Raw genomic sequence first — 15,744 nt, forward strand, 5'->3', positions numbered from 1 at the left:
AATCGGCTGAGTAGCCTCTCCATAATCCTGCTAACAGACAGACAGACGGGCAGGTAGACAGACAGACACACAGACAGACAGACAGGCAGGTAGACAGACAGACAGACAGACAGACACGCAGACAGACAGGCAGGCAGGCAGACAGACAGACAGGCAGGTAGACAGACAGACAGACATGCAGACAGACAGGCAGGCAGACAGACAGACACGGAGACAGACACGCAGGCAGGTAGACAGACAGGCAGGCAGGCAGACAGACAGACACACAGACAGACAGGTAGACAGACAGACAAAAGGCACTGAAAACATAACCTCCTTGTCAGAGGTAATAATTACACCCTGAGAACATTTTTGATTTCGTTCCCTGTAGCTTAATGAAAACATACCACAGCAGCTGACGTGTGTCATCAAACGTGTGTGTGAGTGACTGTGAAGCAGGGCGTCGCTGCCAGAGAGCCAGTGTTACTCAATCCACTTTGCCTGCCTGGGTAAACAAAGGTTAAAACAACACTTGGGAAATCAATTTCGTTACAGTGCCCAGCTGGTGAAGAAAGAAGAATGGAACCGCACGGACAAAGAAATGTTTTTAAAGGCTCAAGCCCACAAAGACAACACCTCTGAAAATATCCTTTTTTTACGGATGCGGGGCACGCTGAGTCATTGTGATAGCACTCTCTCGTGCAGCCAGTGACCTAGTGATCCAGCCAGGCAGACGTCATTGTTGAAGCCATGGAAGCTCCCCTGTTTTAGAATCCGGCATGACTGGATAACCTCACCACTTCATCAGCAGAACTGGATAACCTCACCACTTCATCAGCTGAGCTGGATAACCTCACCACTTCAGCTGAACTGGATAACCTCACCACTTCATCAGCTGAACTGGATAACCTCACCACTTCATCAGCTGAACTGGATAACCTCACCACTTCAGCTGAACTGGATAACCTCACCACTTCATCAGCTGAACTGGATAACCTCACCACTTCATCAGCTGAACTGGATGACCTCACCACTTCATCAGCTGAACTGGATAACCTCACCACTTCATCAGCGTGACTGGATAACCTCACCACTTCATCAGCATGACTGGATGACCTCACCACTTCATCAGCGTGACTGGATAACCTCACCACTTCATCAGCGTGACTGGATAACCTCACCACTTCATCAGCTGAACTGGATAACCTCACCACTTCAGCTGAACTGGATAACCTCACCACTTCATCAGCTGAACTGGATAACCTCACCACTTCATCAGCTGAACTGGATGACCTCACCACTTCATCAGCTGAACTGGATGACCTCACCACTTCATCAGCTGAACTGGATAACCTCACCACTTCATCAGCGTGACTGGATAACCTCACCACTTCATCAGCGTGACTGGATGACCTCACCACTTCATCAGCGTGACTGGATAACCTCACCACTTCATCAGCGTGACTGGATGACCTCACCACTTCATCAGCGTGACTGGATGACCTCACCACTTCATCAGCGTGACTGGATGTCCTCACCACTTCATCAGCGTGACTGGATGTCCTCACCACTTCATCAGCGTGACTCTATGACCTCACCACTTCATCAGCGTGACTGGATAACCTCACCACTTCATCAGCGTGACTGGATGACCTCACCACTTCATCAGCATGACTGGATGACCTCACCACTTCATCAGCGTGACTGGATGACTTCACCACTTCATCAGCGTGACTGGATGACCTCACCACTTCATCAGCGTGACTGGATGACCTCACCACTTCATCAGCGTGACTGGATGACCTCACCACTTCATCAGCGTGACTGGATGACCTCACCACTTCATCAGCGTGACTGGATGACCTCACCACTTCAGCGGGGGAGGGAGCACGCTACAGAGAGTGCGTTTAGCTACAGAGAGTGCGTTTAGGCTACAGAGAGTGCGTTTAGCTTAGCTTTAGAGTTTGGAGGTTTCAATGATAAGCATCTCTAGAAGAGGCCCCCGCTCAATTCGAGTAGGATTAGGTAACCACCTCCACATGGTGTGCGTACGTGCTTTTGTTTGTGTGCGCCCATGTGTGAGTGTGTGTGTGTGTGTGTGTGACCTATATCAAGAGTCTCTCCATATTGCTGTAGCCATGTCGGTCTGCGTTAAATCCATCTGCAATCCCTATCGCCCTGCGTCCTCCGCTCCACCCTGTCTCTAAGTGGTGAGCTCACCTTCCAGACAGCTTATTGTTCTCACAAGCCCCGTCTCAGCCCTCAGCCTCAACCCACAACTCCCAGCCCACAGACACGTCTCCTTTACATGGCTCCTATAGATCATCTCACCCTTCATCTCCCAGCGTCATGATGTCCCTAAAACTGAGGACAGATAAGCAAAGGCCTTCTTATGGTTTGCTGTGTTGTCCTCATGTGCTACTTTTTCTTAGTGTCTCATTTTAAATGTAGCCTTTTGAAAAGTGCTCTAAATAATAATTATAATTATAGCTGCTGCGCAGCAATGGGTCGTGGCCGGGCAAGTCTCAAGGCTTTGAGCTATTATGACATCACAATTGCTCGAGTGACATCAGTGATGGCATCACAATTGCTTGCCTGACTGATGACATCACAAATACAACCTAATTGCCATAGGTAATTAAGGCAATTAGGCTATACACAGGGCCAGAATTCAACGTTTTGATGCACTGTGGGCTCAATTTTTGACCGGTCGAAAATCTGTTTTGATACTTTTGTGTAGGACAGTCTAATGATGCAGATGCTGAAGTTTGGTGTCGTTTGAAGAAAAAATGTGGGAGGAGTAGGGTTTAATTAGTTTTACAGTTTTTGCAGTTTTGCGGTCTTTAGACTTCATAATTGGCCATAGGTTGCATTGTACAAAAGTTTGTCCTCATTTGGGCGCACATTTCGGTGAAAGTTGCAAAGCCGTAGCACGTATGCCTGATTTTTTATGAATTTTCAAAGTTTGAAAGCTTCGCTGGCCCAGCCACTAATTAGTTACTTCCACCACTGCTTATAACATTGTTTTAACTTTGGCGCATGGGCGATTTTTTCTGGTTACAATAACAGAGCAGTTTTGTATTCACGATTCCTAGGCTTGCCCGCTATGCGGGCTCGCTCGCCTGCCCTGCAGCTCGGCACCTGCGCCGCCTCGCCCGCAGCTCGGCTGCTGCATGGCCTCGCCTGCCCCATTGGCATGCGCAGCGCACAATTGCACAACTTCGCATGATGACATCACTGATTAGACCCTTCTCACGGTGGCCATTTTGTGTCGAAAAGGCAGGGTAAACACAGGTGCAAGCAAAACACTAATGAGGGTTTCCAACTTCCATGATTGGAATTTGGAAACCCTCATTAGTGTTTTGCTTGCACCTGTGTTTATTCTTCCTTTTTGACACAAAATGGCCCCCGTGAAAAGGGTCTACAGAGAACAGACAGAGATTGCCCACTTGTCCCTTTTGTCATCAGTGCCTATGACATCATCAGTGATGTCACAAATGCCTATGACATCATCAGTGAGACAAAAATGTAAACAGAACACAGAACAGACAGATTGCCCATTTGCCTCTTTTATAACTAGCAATGTCGCTCGATTCCTAGGTCCTGCAGCTCGCTGAGCTGCCCCTGCAGCTCGCCAAGCTGGCCTGCAGCTCGCATTCGCTGCTCGGCCAATGAGACCAGCATCACTGATGATGTCAGATTTATGACATCACTGATGATGTCATCAGTAGGATTTATGACATCACTCATGATGTCACAGTGGGATCAGGGATTTATGACATCACTGATGATGTCACAGTAGGATTTATTTATAACATCACTGATGATGTCACAGCAGTGGCGGCCGGCCACTAGAGGGCGCCAGGGCGCCGCCCCACCTATACCCACATGGAGGGGAAAATAAAACGTTATATATATTATTTTTTTTAATGAGCGAGGTGAATATTAGATAGTGAGTATATAATCTGCAATAAATATGTAGATTCATAATGATCTACATGTGTAGGCTACTGTTTTTGGGTCAATATTTTCTTGCACCGAATTGCCACGGACGCCGTCCGGGGACTTCCGGTTTCCACCAGTGCAGATCAGGATCTGTGTAGTTGCACATGCGCTGTTCACTCTCAAAAACAAAGGGATTTGGGAGGGCTCTGGGCGCACGTATCTAGCGACCAGGTGGAGGTGGGGTCAGGTAGAGTGAGTGTCGTGACGTAGGCTAGGCTACGTAGATGGGTAGCGACGCAGTATATATAAACACTAGTAGCAGTCCCACGCCGACGGCTTTGTTGTCTTGTTGTCTTCCTGCAGCACGCGCGCGAAGCAAAGAAGTTTGTTTTCAACTGCCATAAAACAAAAAAGACGTTTTGCAAGAATGGAGAAAGAAAATTCTGTGAAGTCACTCAAAACGCCGCCGTTTGAGAGACAGACTTTACAGAAGCATCGAGTGAAAGAGCTTGGACCAGATCACCCATTCTTTCTTTCTTTCTTTCTTTCTTTCTTTCTTTCTTTCTTTCTTTCTTTCTTTCTTTCGTTCTTTCTTGGGACAGACAGATGGACTTATATACAGACTCTTATATATGCCTCGACCCCTACTGGCCATGCCGTAAAAACAACAAACAAAATTGACCCAGGAATACAAAATACATTCATATTTTCCAAAAGTGTTAAGTGTGTATAAGTTACATTTTGGTACAGCTAACGTTCGCACGTCAGGAATATTTTTCGAACCTATATGCAGTCAATGCAGGGTGAAGTTTCTCTGAGCGATATTGCAGCTTTTAGGATGATTTTGCAGAAATTTGCTTCCGACATGTAGACATGTTGCTGTGATTGACAGGTGGTTCAGAATTCGCCTCGCAATTTCCTGCTGTATATTTGTGTCGCTCTTGGTGTGTAACGGGGGGTGCGGCTAAAGTTATAGGCCAGCAGTAGTAATGCTCCGAAGTAAGCCAGGTGCGGCAGTAGTAATGCTCCGAAGTAAGCCAGGTGCAGCAGTAGTAATGCTCCAAAGTAAGCCAGGTGCAGCAGTAGTAGGGGAGAGTGGGGTGAGTTGTGCCAGGGGGGAAGTTGTGCCACCCCTTGTATCTAGAAAACCATAGAAGAAATTGGTCATGTGACCACACATTTTTGAAGAGGCATCCATTTTACTCACTCTGCAAAGAAGGGAGGCAGATGGCACAAGAGCTAAGCACATTTAAGTTCAAAAAACTGTTTTTTGCCTCTCAAAGTAAATTTTTTATGATCAAGGTTTATTGATTGTTGTGTCTGAACAATTATAGACAAGCTTGAAAACATTTCACACATGTGTTAGTGTTTTAGTAAGCTACAATATGAGGCTATACTGTTAGCATGATGTTAGCTCCAAACCAGCTATATGATACAAGTTTGTTAAAATGGTGGGGATGGGGTGATTTGTGCCAAAAGGCCTGGGTTAAGTTGTGCCAGTGCAGTTGCAGTTGATTTAGTGAAATTTTATTTAATTTTGTTCTTAAATGTTTAAATATACCTTGTTGAAGAATATTACAGTATTGGCAATGTAGCCTGGCTCTGTGATAGTTGATTTTGTTCATTTTGAACATCATTTTTATTTCTGAAAATGTTAAATATGTAGGTCAACTGCTGCTACCGTTTAGCCTTGTTTAACCCTGTTATAGTACACTGGACTTTAGTGTTATCTTTATTTTGTCTTGCTTTGATATAGCATTACAGTATATGAGATGAAAATGTTCTGTTTTACTTCAGTAATCAATGACACAATTTACCCCAACGTATTCCCTCCAAAGGCACAACTTACCCCGCACCGGGGGCAAGTTGTGCCAAGAGACCACTTTTTTAAGAATAGCCATATTTTTTAAGAGTTTATTTAAGATCCAAAGGGAGTGTTCCCAGTGGTGCACAACATCCTGAAATATATTTACATATTGTAGTTGGAGGCATTGGCACAACTCACCCCACTCTCCCCTAATGCTCCAAAGTAAGCCGGTCGAACAAGTGTTCCTCTTCCAGTGCCACATGCATATAAGTCGCTGGAGCCAGTCTAAAGTTATAGAGCCAGCAGTAGTAATGGTCCGAAGTAAGCCGGTCGAACAGGCATTCCTCTTCCAGTGCCGCATGCGCGTAAGTTGCTAAGTTGCTGGAGCCGGTCTAGGTTGGTAGTAATGCTCCCAGGTAAGCTGGTCGAACAAGCGTTCCGAGGCTATGACGTGGCAGTACATATAGCCATGGCGTGTCATCATCATCTTTCCCTGATCCTTCACCTCTATGGTCGCTGTACCTGGGCTGATCGTATCCCATCCTCTGAAGCTGTGTTTCACCCCACCCACCTCCGCAGTCCACCACCAACGTCTTGACTCCTGAAGAATTCCCTACAGGGGGGATTCTCTATCCTAGTCTGAGCAGATGCCCTCCTCTCTCACCACAAGAAGAGAGGCATCTTACCACGGAGACATTACGCCAACGGCCTTAAAAAGTTGTACATTTCAGATTAGGGTCATGTATTCTATGCCACATTAGATATATCTGATATGGCTGGAATCTGTGTACCAGTAGAATGTCTCTATAATAACAAGGGTCATAGGGGTCTAGTTTCTTAGAGGGGAGGCGGAGGCCCAGTCCTAAAGTCTTGACAGCCATATGTGTTAATTAATACACAGGACAAGATGTTACTATCCCTTGTGCCAAAATCCGAGGAAAAACACATTTAGAAGCCCAATCCAGAATAAAACAAGCTAACAGGCTAACAAACTAATAAACAAGACACAAATCACCAGTTACCTACCCTAGCCAACAGCAGTATGAAGCATGTCATTGGGGTTTTCAAGTGGGCACCTTCCTTCACCGACGTTTCGTTAAGTTAGGCCCACGACACCTCAAGAAGGCTTAACGGTGTAATCCAGCGTCCTGGAAACACCCCCCTCCATGCTACCACCGCACAACTGCATATTACCTCACTATCTAAGCCTAGCTATCCAGGTTAATTCGGTATGACATTCCTGACTACACCACCACTGTCAATGATTCAGCCCTGTTGATGCGGACCGTTAATCATGACCAACAACAAACAAACAATCCCTAACTACACCACCACTGTCAATGATTCAGCCCTGTTGATGCGGACCGTTAATCATGACCAACAAACAATCCCTAACTACACCACCACCGTCAATGATTCAGCCCTGTTGATGCGGACCGTTAATCATGACCAACAACAAACAATCCCTAACTACACCACCACTGTCAATGATTCAGCCCTGTTGATGCGGACCGTTAATCATGACCAACAACAAACAATCAATCTGACCTTAGCGAGCTCCCCAGCTAGCATGTTTCCTCCTTATCCACAGCCATTCACTTGCTCGTTCTGCTGCCTGAGACATGTTGCTAACCGCACGTTTCAGGCTCCGTCCCCGAATGCCCAACTCAGTTAGTAAGGCAATAACGGACTTTGCCACAAAACCACGGCAGCCCACCTCTACAGGCCGCACTCGAGCCCTCCAACCTCGCTGCTCTGCCTCTGCTGCCATTTCAGCATACCTAGCTTTCTTGCGCTCATAAGCCTCCTCAACTCGATCTTCCCACGGGACTGTGAGTTCGATAAAATAAACTCTCTTCTCTACCTCAGACCACAGTAACAAGTCCGGACGTAGCCGGGTGCTAACTATATATGCTGGGATGACTAGCTGTTCATTCAAGTCAACCCTCATTTCCCAGGCTCCACCTACACTTAGCTGCCCTAACTTGTGCCTGACCTTAATTGGTCTAATCTTTTCTCCCTCACGTACAAATTTGATCTGTCTATTCTCTTTGCTAGCAACTAGAGAATTTACTTCTAGCCGCTTTTCCTCAACTGCAGCTGCCAAACATTTCAACACCTGGTTGTGACGCCAGGTGTATCGCCCCTGGGAGAGACTGACCTTACACCCTGACAGAATATGCCTCAATGTACATACACTAGAACACAATGGGCAGGCACCATCCTCGCCCAACCACTGATTTAAGTTCTGGGGAGATGGCAGCACATCATAAGTAGCCCCTAGAATAAATCTAATTCTGCTGGCCTCCATGCTCCACAACTCTCTCCACTTCAACTTTCTCTTCTCTACACTCTCCCAGTTCACCCACTGTCCTTGCTTTGCCTGCGACACTGCCTTAGTACATCTTACTGCCTCCTCTTGCCTATGTACTTCTTCAACTACCATCTTCCTCTTTTCTATTACTGATGCCTTGTTCCACACAGGTTTCCCTATGCACAACCCTAAGCCTCCACGCCCATGCTGCACCTGACCTATGATATCCCTGTGTCTAAGAGCTGACTGTGCTTGCTGTACTGCCTCCTTTGGGTTCCACTTCCTCCCTGTTTTAACTGTGGGCGCTACACTCCTAACCACTGGATCCTTTGACTGAGTCAGAGTCATTTCCAGTCTAACCTTAGCACACTTGAACTCCTCTGTCAGGCTAGATAATGGCAATTCCAATATGCCTTTCCCATATAAGGCTACACTGCTTAGGCAGCGTGGGACTCCGAGCCATTTTCTAATGAATGAGTTAATCATCCTTTCTAGCTTTTCTACCTTTGAAAGGGGAACCTCATACACTGTCAGTGGCCACATCAACCGAGGCAACAATCCAAACTGCAAACACCACAACTTTAACTTTCCTGGGAGCCCTGACTTGTCTATACTTGAAATACCTTGAATCATTTCCTGCCTCACCTCCTCAAACTGTCCCTTATCACTGAGACTTGCATCATACCATCTTCCCAAACTCTTGACTGGTTTCTCTAACACTGTAGGCACCACCTCATCATTTATAACAAACTTCTTACCTACTACCCTCCCTTTAATGATTGAAATACTCCTGGACTTACTTGGCTTCACTTTCATTCTAGCCCACTGCAGATTACTATTTAACTTATCCAACAATCTGCTAGTACATGGAGCGGTTGACGTCATAGTCGTCATGTCATCCATGTATGCCCTAATTGGAGGGAGCCGCAGCCCTCCCTGCAGCCTTTCTCCACCCACTACCCATTTTGAAGCCCTAATAATGATCTCCATTGCCATGGTAAAAGCTAATGGGGAAATTGTACACCCTGCCATAATGCCTATCTCCAGCTGCTGCCAAGCTGTAGTGTACTCTGCTGTGGTAAAGCAGAGTTGAATATCTAAGAAGTAGGCTTTAACTAAGCTCTTTATACTACCTGGCACTCTAAAGAAATCAAAGGCCTCCCATAACAGACTATGCGGCACTGACCCGAAAGCATTAGCCAGGTCCAAGAATACTACATGCAGGTCTCTCTTCTCACGCCTAGCTGACTGGATTTGGTGCCAGATCATGCTGGTGTGCTCTAAGCACCCGGAGAAGCCGGGAATTCCAGCCTTTTGCACCGAAGTATCTATTAGCCTATTCTTTTCTAGATAACTAGACAGCCTCTGTGCCACAACACTAAAGAAAACCTTCCCTTCAACATTAAGTAGACTGATAGGTCTAAACTGACTTATCTCTAACGAGTCCCTTTCTTTAGGAATGAAGATTCCCCCTGCTCTACGCCATGCCTTAGGAATAACCTGCTTCTTCCAGACTACCTTCATCAGCTTCCATAGAAACTGCAACACATCTGGAGCACTCTTATACAGCCGGTAGGGGACTCCATTAGGACCCGGGGCTGAAGAGGCCCTTGCACGTCTCACTACTTCTTGAACTTCTTTCCACCTTGGTGGGCTATCATCACACTGGCTCTCTATTTCACCAATAGGTGGAATATCAGCTGGGACTGTCATCTCTCTAAACCTTTCCCTATCTTTGTGAACCTCCTCCAAATATTCCTCAAGCTTCTGCTTAGGTACCATAAGGCTACCATTCTTTTCCTTACTAAACAATGACTTCACAAATCTAAATGGATCCTTATAGAATGCTATTCTAGCTCTCTCTTTCTTTTTCCTATTTTTCCTAATGCTCTCTGCTCTTCTTAAAACTGCCAACCGATCCCTCACATCTGACTGCAAGCAATCAATGCCTTCCTTCTCAACCTCTGTAGCTTTCCTCCACTGCCTCTTAAGCTGTCTTCTCTCCTGGATAAGTCTATCTATCTCTTGTTGGCGCCTAGATTTAACTACCTCACCCTCTAGTTTCTTCCTTTTCTCAAAGACGCCAAACCTTTCCTTACCATAATCATAAATACAATCTCCCATTTTCTCCAACTTACTCTCAGCAGTTCCTTTAAGCTTCTCTAACATCCTAACCAAATCACTATTGATATCTTCCCACTTCCTACTTTCCGCTGCACCTGGCCACTTAACTCTAGGCTTCTGACCGCTAATCTTCTCCCTTTTTGGCTGGCTGGCCTCTCTGCTTTCCTCGGTGCTAGGACCTGCCTCAACATCAGGGGTGCTGATGTCCTGCGAGCTGTGGGTTACTTCCTGTCGCTGGACTTCACCCGACTGACTTGATAAACTTCTTAAGAAATAATTATCAATGCGGGGTCCCTGTGTTCCCTCTACCAAGCACCTCTTCCTGCCTTGATGGATTCTAAGGCCCCTCAAAGTTGTTACCTTCTGCCAGCCACACAAGCAAACCTGACGCTTCTTTCCATCTACATCTGAACTAGTGGCTTCCACTGACATGTTTTCCCTACTCATAGTCAAGTCCGTTCCAGAGTCAATAACCGTGTCAACCATAGGTGAGTCATCTTCCGCCCCCGCTCTCGCAGACTCTAGGGGTGTTTTTTCATAATTCTGTTTCGTAGCAAGTTTGGGTGTAACCAATGGCCTATTGGCCTTGGCTACTGCCACAATGAGCAGCTAACCCATTGCAGCCCCGGTGGGGTCTAATCCCTCCTGTCAGCTGTCTTTCCATGCTGTCACTAGGTCTTTCCCTAGTTGTCAGCTGCACTATTCACAACAGTCACTAGCCTAAGCTAGCTTTAGTATTAATTAATACACAGGACAAGATGTTACTATCCCTTGTGCCAAAATCCGAGGAAAAACACATTTAGAAGCCCAATCCAGAATAAAACAAGCTAACAGGCTAACAAACTAATAAACAAGACACAAATCACCAGTTACCTACCCTAGCCAACAGCAGTATGAAGCATGTCATTGGGGTTTTCAAGTGGGCACCTTCCTTCACCGACGTTTCGTTAAGTTAGGCCCACGACACCTCAAGAAGGCTTAACGGTGTAATCCAGCGTCCTGGAAACACCCCCCTCCATGCTACCACCGCACAACTGCATATTACCTCACTATCTAAGCCTAGCTATCCAGGTTAATTCGGTATGACATTCCTGACTACACCACCACTGTCAATGATTCAGCCCTGTTGATGCGGACCGTTAATCATGACCAACAACAAACAAACAATCCCTAACTACACCACCACTGTCAATGATTCAGCCCTGTTGATGCGGACCGTTAATCATGACCAACAAAACTGTGAAACAGGTGCGAGTCCTGCTTTGGCCATACACATCCCCATGTAAACATCATCAATGGGAAGAATGGTAATGGACTTGGACATGTTGTATATGACCAAGGCTGTATAGCCAGACAGGAGGAAGCCTCCACCCCCACAGTAAGGGGGGTATGTGTCTGACTTGTGCACCTGTACAGGGATATAGTACTTGCTCCCTCTGTCTCGTTTGGGTTTCGCATACTGGATCAGATCGCCGGCAAAGAGGTGTTTGCTACCGTCATTGTTGTTTTGGCTTTGGAGATAGTCCACCATGTTGTCTGTGTTGGCAAAGACGTCATCATCACCATTTAGGAGGAAGCGAGCCTGCGGACAGTTCCTCCCCATCCATTCCAGGAAGAGTATTTGCTTCAAGGTGAGGTTGTAGAAGGAGTCATGGAAGTCCCATTGCAGAATGTCATTGTGTTCACGGTGCTCCAGCTCCAGGAGCTTGTTCAGTCTCTGCTTCTCGAATCCGGCACCTGCCGTTCCTGAGATGAAGATCTTCCTGATCCACACACCATTGTGTAATCTCTCGTTGGCCCAGGTTTTGCGCAGGACTTCTCGCCGGTCGTAGTTCTCCGGGAAACTTTTAATGACCAGCAGAAGGAAGACTTCCACAGATTTGTCAGCTCCTCCACATTTGTCAGGAACGTCCAGCAGCATGGGGAAATGGCGACAATGACGGTGGTAGAGAAAGTCTTGGATGTGACCGGGAAGAGAGGTGAAGCCTGTGATGTTGGCTGCAGACATATTTTGTTGACAACTTGGCCAGGAATAAACATAGGAGCTCCTAATGGTGGCTGGCCTGTTTTGATCCATCAAGAGATAGACGACCAAGAAGAAAGCTCCAATCAGCAGAAGAATCATTGCCCTCTTCGGTTTCATCCTTGATACTCTGCAGCTGCAAAACAAAACCATGTTTTCACGTCAACTGCTAAGCTGGGGTCAGGTGGTCTACGTGCAGACACTTGATGGCCAAGGTAACTAGGATAACTGGAAATGCTGTAGCGCTTGATAAGGTGGATCTGCAGGGTTCGAAGCTGGGGAAACTATGAACGAACTGCCGAGGGTCAGCAGAGCCAATTCTTATAGGGCCTGAACGTGACATCACATTGCGTTATGACCTCATCAGTGATGTCATAACGTGGAGTTGTTTGTACGACATCAGTCCGGAGGGAACATCCGAAATATGACATCATTCATCACTGTTGACATCGTAGTAGGAATGATGACATCATCTAACAGTACCGCTCCCTCTACATGGCGCCCAGCCAGATGCAAGGAAATCCCGAATGAGCGTAGCGTCAAGGATGAATCGGCGAGGAACCCAACAGCGCTCCTCGGCGCCGTGCCCCTCCCAATCGACCAGATATTGAAAACCGCGGTAACGCTTTAAAATACAGCCCGCAAATAAGCATGTAGTCATACTATAACTACGGGGTACAAGGAGTGTAGTTATAGTATAACTACGGGGTACAAGGAGTGTAGTTATAGTATAACTACAGGGTACAAGGAGTCTAGTTATACTATAAGTACGGGGTACAAGGAGTGTAGTTATAGTATAACTACGGGGTACAAGGAGTGTAGTTATAGTATAACTACGGGGTACAAGGAGTGAATTTAGACTTTAACTAGAGGGTAACAAGATCTGTACTTATATTATAACTACGGGGTACCACACCGTACTTACAGGGTAACTACGGGGTCGTGAGCAGTATTCTAAAGCAGGGGACCAATTTTTTACTTATAGGCTAATTAGGGGCTACCACACTGTACTTACAGGGTAACTACGGGGTCGTGGGCTGTATTCTAAAGCAGGGGACCAATTCTGTACTTACAGGCTAATTACGGGTACCACACTGTACTTAGTGTAACTACAGGGTATAAGGAGTGTAGTTATAGTATAACTACGGGGTACAAGGAGTGTAGTTATACTATAACTACGGGGTACAAGGAGTGTAGTTATAGTATAACTACGGGGTACAAGGAGTGAATTTAGACTTTTAACTATAGGGTAACAAGTGTCAGGAGGCAGCAGGGTGTTTGTCTTGTTTGTCTCTCTCCCTCTGTGTTCCCCCTCCCTTGAGTGTTTCTGTACAGTGGGTGGAGTTTCTGCACCTGGCACCTGGGCTCTGCAGCACGGCTGGCAGCAATCTTCTAATCATCAGACTCCTGCTTAATTACCCCGGCTCTTCCACCACTCGTCAGATTGTTCAGTCACCTACGCTACGTGGTCGTATGGTTCCTCTCCCTGCTGTCAGCTGTGAGCAGAGTCCCGGGTTCGTCTCCGTCTTCACCTGCTGTAACTCTCTGCCACTGCCTGCCTGCCTGCCTGCCGCTCACTCCTGCCATCCATTTTTCAATCAACTCTATTAAACTTGGAAGCTGTCTCTGTGTCTGCTCTTGGGTCCAAAAATCCTTAAACTGTAACAAGATCTGTACTTATAGTATAACTACGGGGTACCACACTGTACTTATAGTGTACCCCGTAGTTATACTATAACTACACTCCTTGTACCCCATAGTTATACTATAACTACACTCCTTGTACCCCGTAGTTATACTATAACTACACTCCTTGTACCCCACTATAACTACACTGCTTGTACCCCGTAGTTACACTATAAGTACACTCCTTGTACCCCGTAGTTATACTATAACTACACTCCTTGTACCCCGTAGTTATACTATAACTACACTCCTTGAAGTTCGACTTCCCATGCATGAAAACTAACCAAACTTTGCACAAAGGTCCAGTCCCATGCCAAACGTCTTTGACGCAAATTTGGCGCCAAAAGTCCTAACGGTGGCACTACAGCGACCGTCTAAAGTTTCAAACTTTGAAAATTCATAAAAGATTAGGCATACGTGCTACGGCTTTGCAACTTTCACCGAAATGTGGGACTTACAATGAAAGTAAACAATTATCGATGGTATTGTCAGTTATCTGACAGCCTTGGAAAGAGTCCTTGTTTACCTTCAAAAAGCATTCAGTCACAACCCTTCCACTGTTTTCTTTGTCGTGCTTTAATTCTCGTTCCACGTCGGTATGCTTTTATGCCTGTCAGTGTGTGAAGCGTGAGGGTGAAGGCATGAAGCTGCCTCCATACAGTTATGCCTGTCAGTGTGTGAAGCGTGAGGGTGAAGGCATGAAGCTGCCTCCATACAGTTATGCCTGTCAGTGTGTGAAGCGTGAGGGTGAAGGCATGAAGCTGCCTCCATACGGTTATGCCGGTCAGTGTGTGAAGCGTGAGGGTAAAGGCATGAAGCTGCCTCCATACGGTTATGCCTGTCAGTGTGTGAAGCGTGAGGGTGAAGGCATGAAACTGCCTCCATACGGTTATGCCTGTCAGTGTGTGAAGCGTGAGGGTGAAGGCATGAAGCTGCCTCCATACGGTTATGCCTGTCAGTGTGTGAAGTGTGAGGGTGAAGGCATGAAGCTGCCTCCGTACAGTTATGCCTGTCTGTGTGAAGTGTGAGGGTGAAGGTATGAAGCTGCCTCCATACAGTTATGCCGGTCAGTGTGTGAAGCGTGAGGGTGAAGGTGTAACAGGTTAATATGGTCCCACTTATGAATTTCACCAAAACACCCCATTTCCTTTGTAAATCTCCTACTTGTGTGCTCTAGAGTGTAGTGGTTCCAAACGCACCCATCGCAGCACGTCATTACGTGCGCATGCGCGCAGCTCCCATCACAGTCTCCTAGAATGTCAGCGAGGTGAGTTGTGCTGTGTAAATCTCCGCCTGATAAACGCTTTTAAAAGTCGTAATTCGTGTTCTGAACGTGATCCACTGGTTGCTACTTGTTCTGTAAAATATTCCACTCATCCTGTGTAAATTCTGTGCGGATCTGAGATCGCTAACCCACGTTTTTATGTGGTTGCCTGGGAGAATTAGCAGGCTAATGTAGAGAGCTAAGACCGCCAATTTACTAGCATAAACTTCCGTGTTTCACGTCTGACTACTTCTGTTCTTCTTATCAGGGGAGTGAGACCGCGCATATGTACACAAACCCTAGTGCTGTGCATTGGCTCTGCTCTGTGTCACACAGGTATGGAGATGTTTTGAGTTTATTTCTTTGGAAACGTTTTTGTATCATTTGCTGTGCAATGAAAGGCTGTAGGCCTGATAGCCTTGTAGCTACTCCACACCAGTTAGCTATATAAGTTGAGCCTAGCTGGTGTGGCTGCTAGAGTAACACAACAGAGTTGCCTGGTAATATAATTTGTGAATCTAAATTTGTTGAATGTTAATAATGTTGTGGTTATAATGTGTTTTATTTTTATAGTTGTTAAATAATTGAAACATGGGTCATTT

At 46.2% G+C, this 15,744-nt stretch overlaps 1 pseudogene across 1 annotated transcript; it reads right to left on the bottom strand.

Annotated features, from left to right (window-relative positions):
• Positions 1-1,565: 1,565 nt before the first annotated feature.
• On the bottom strand, positions 1,566-12,294 carry LOC310780546 (N-acetyllactosaminide beta-1,3-N-acetylglucosaminyltransferase 3 pseudogene; annotated as a pseudogene). Its single transcript has 3 exons — positions 11,403-12,294; positions 6,456-6,593; positions 1,566-1,849 (listed from the first exon to the last, which is right to left on the bottom strand). The product of its transcript is annotated as an N-acetyllactosaminide beta-1,3-N-acetylglucosaminyltransferase 3 pseudogene (transcript).
• Positions 12,295-15,744: the final 3,450 nt, after the last annotated feature.

The sequence above is a fragment of the Poromitra crassiceps genome (assembly GCF_964638095.1).
Source record: "Poromitra crassiceps genome assembly, chromosome: 8".
Classification (NCBI taxonomy): domain Eukaryota; kingdom Metazoa; phylum Chordata; class Actinopteri; order Beryciformes; family Melamphaidae; genus Poromitra; species Poromitra crassiceps.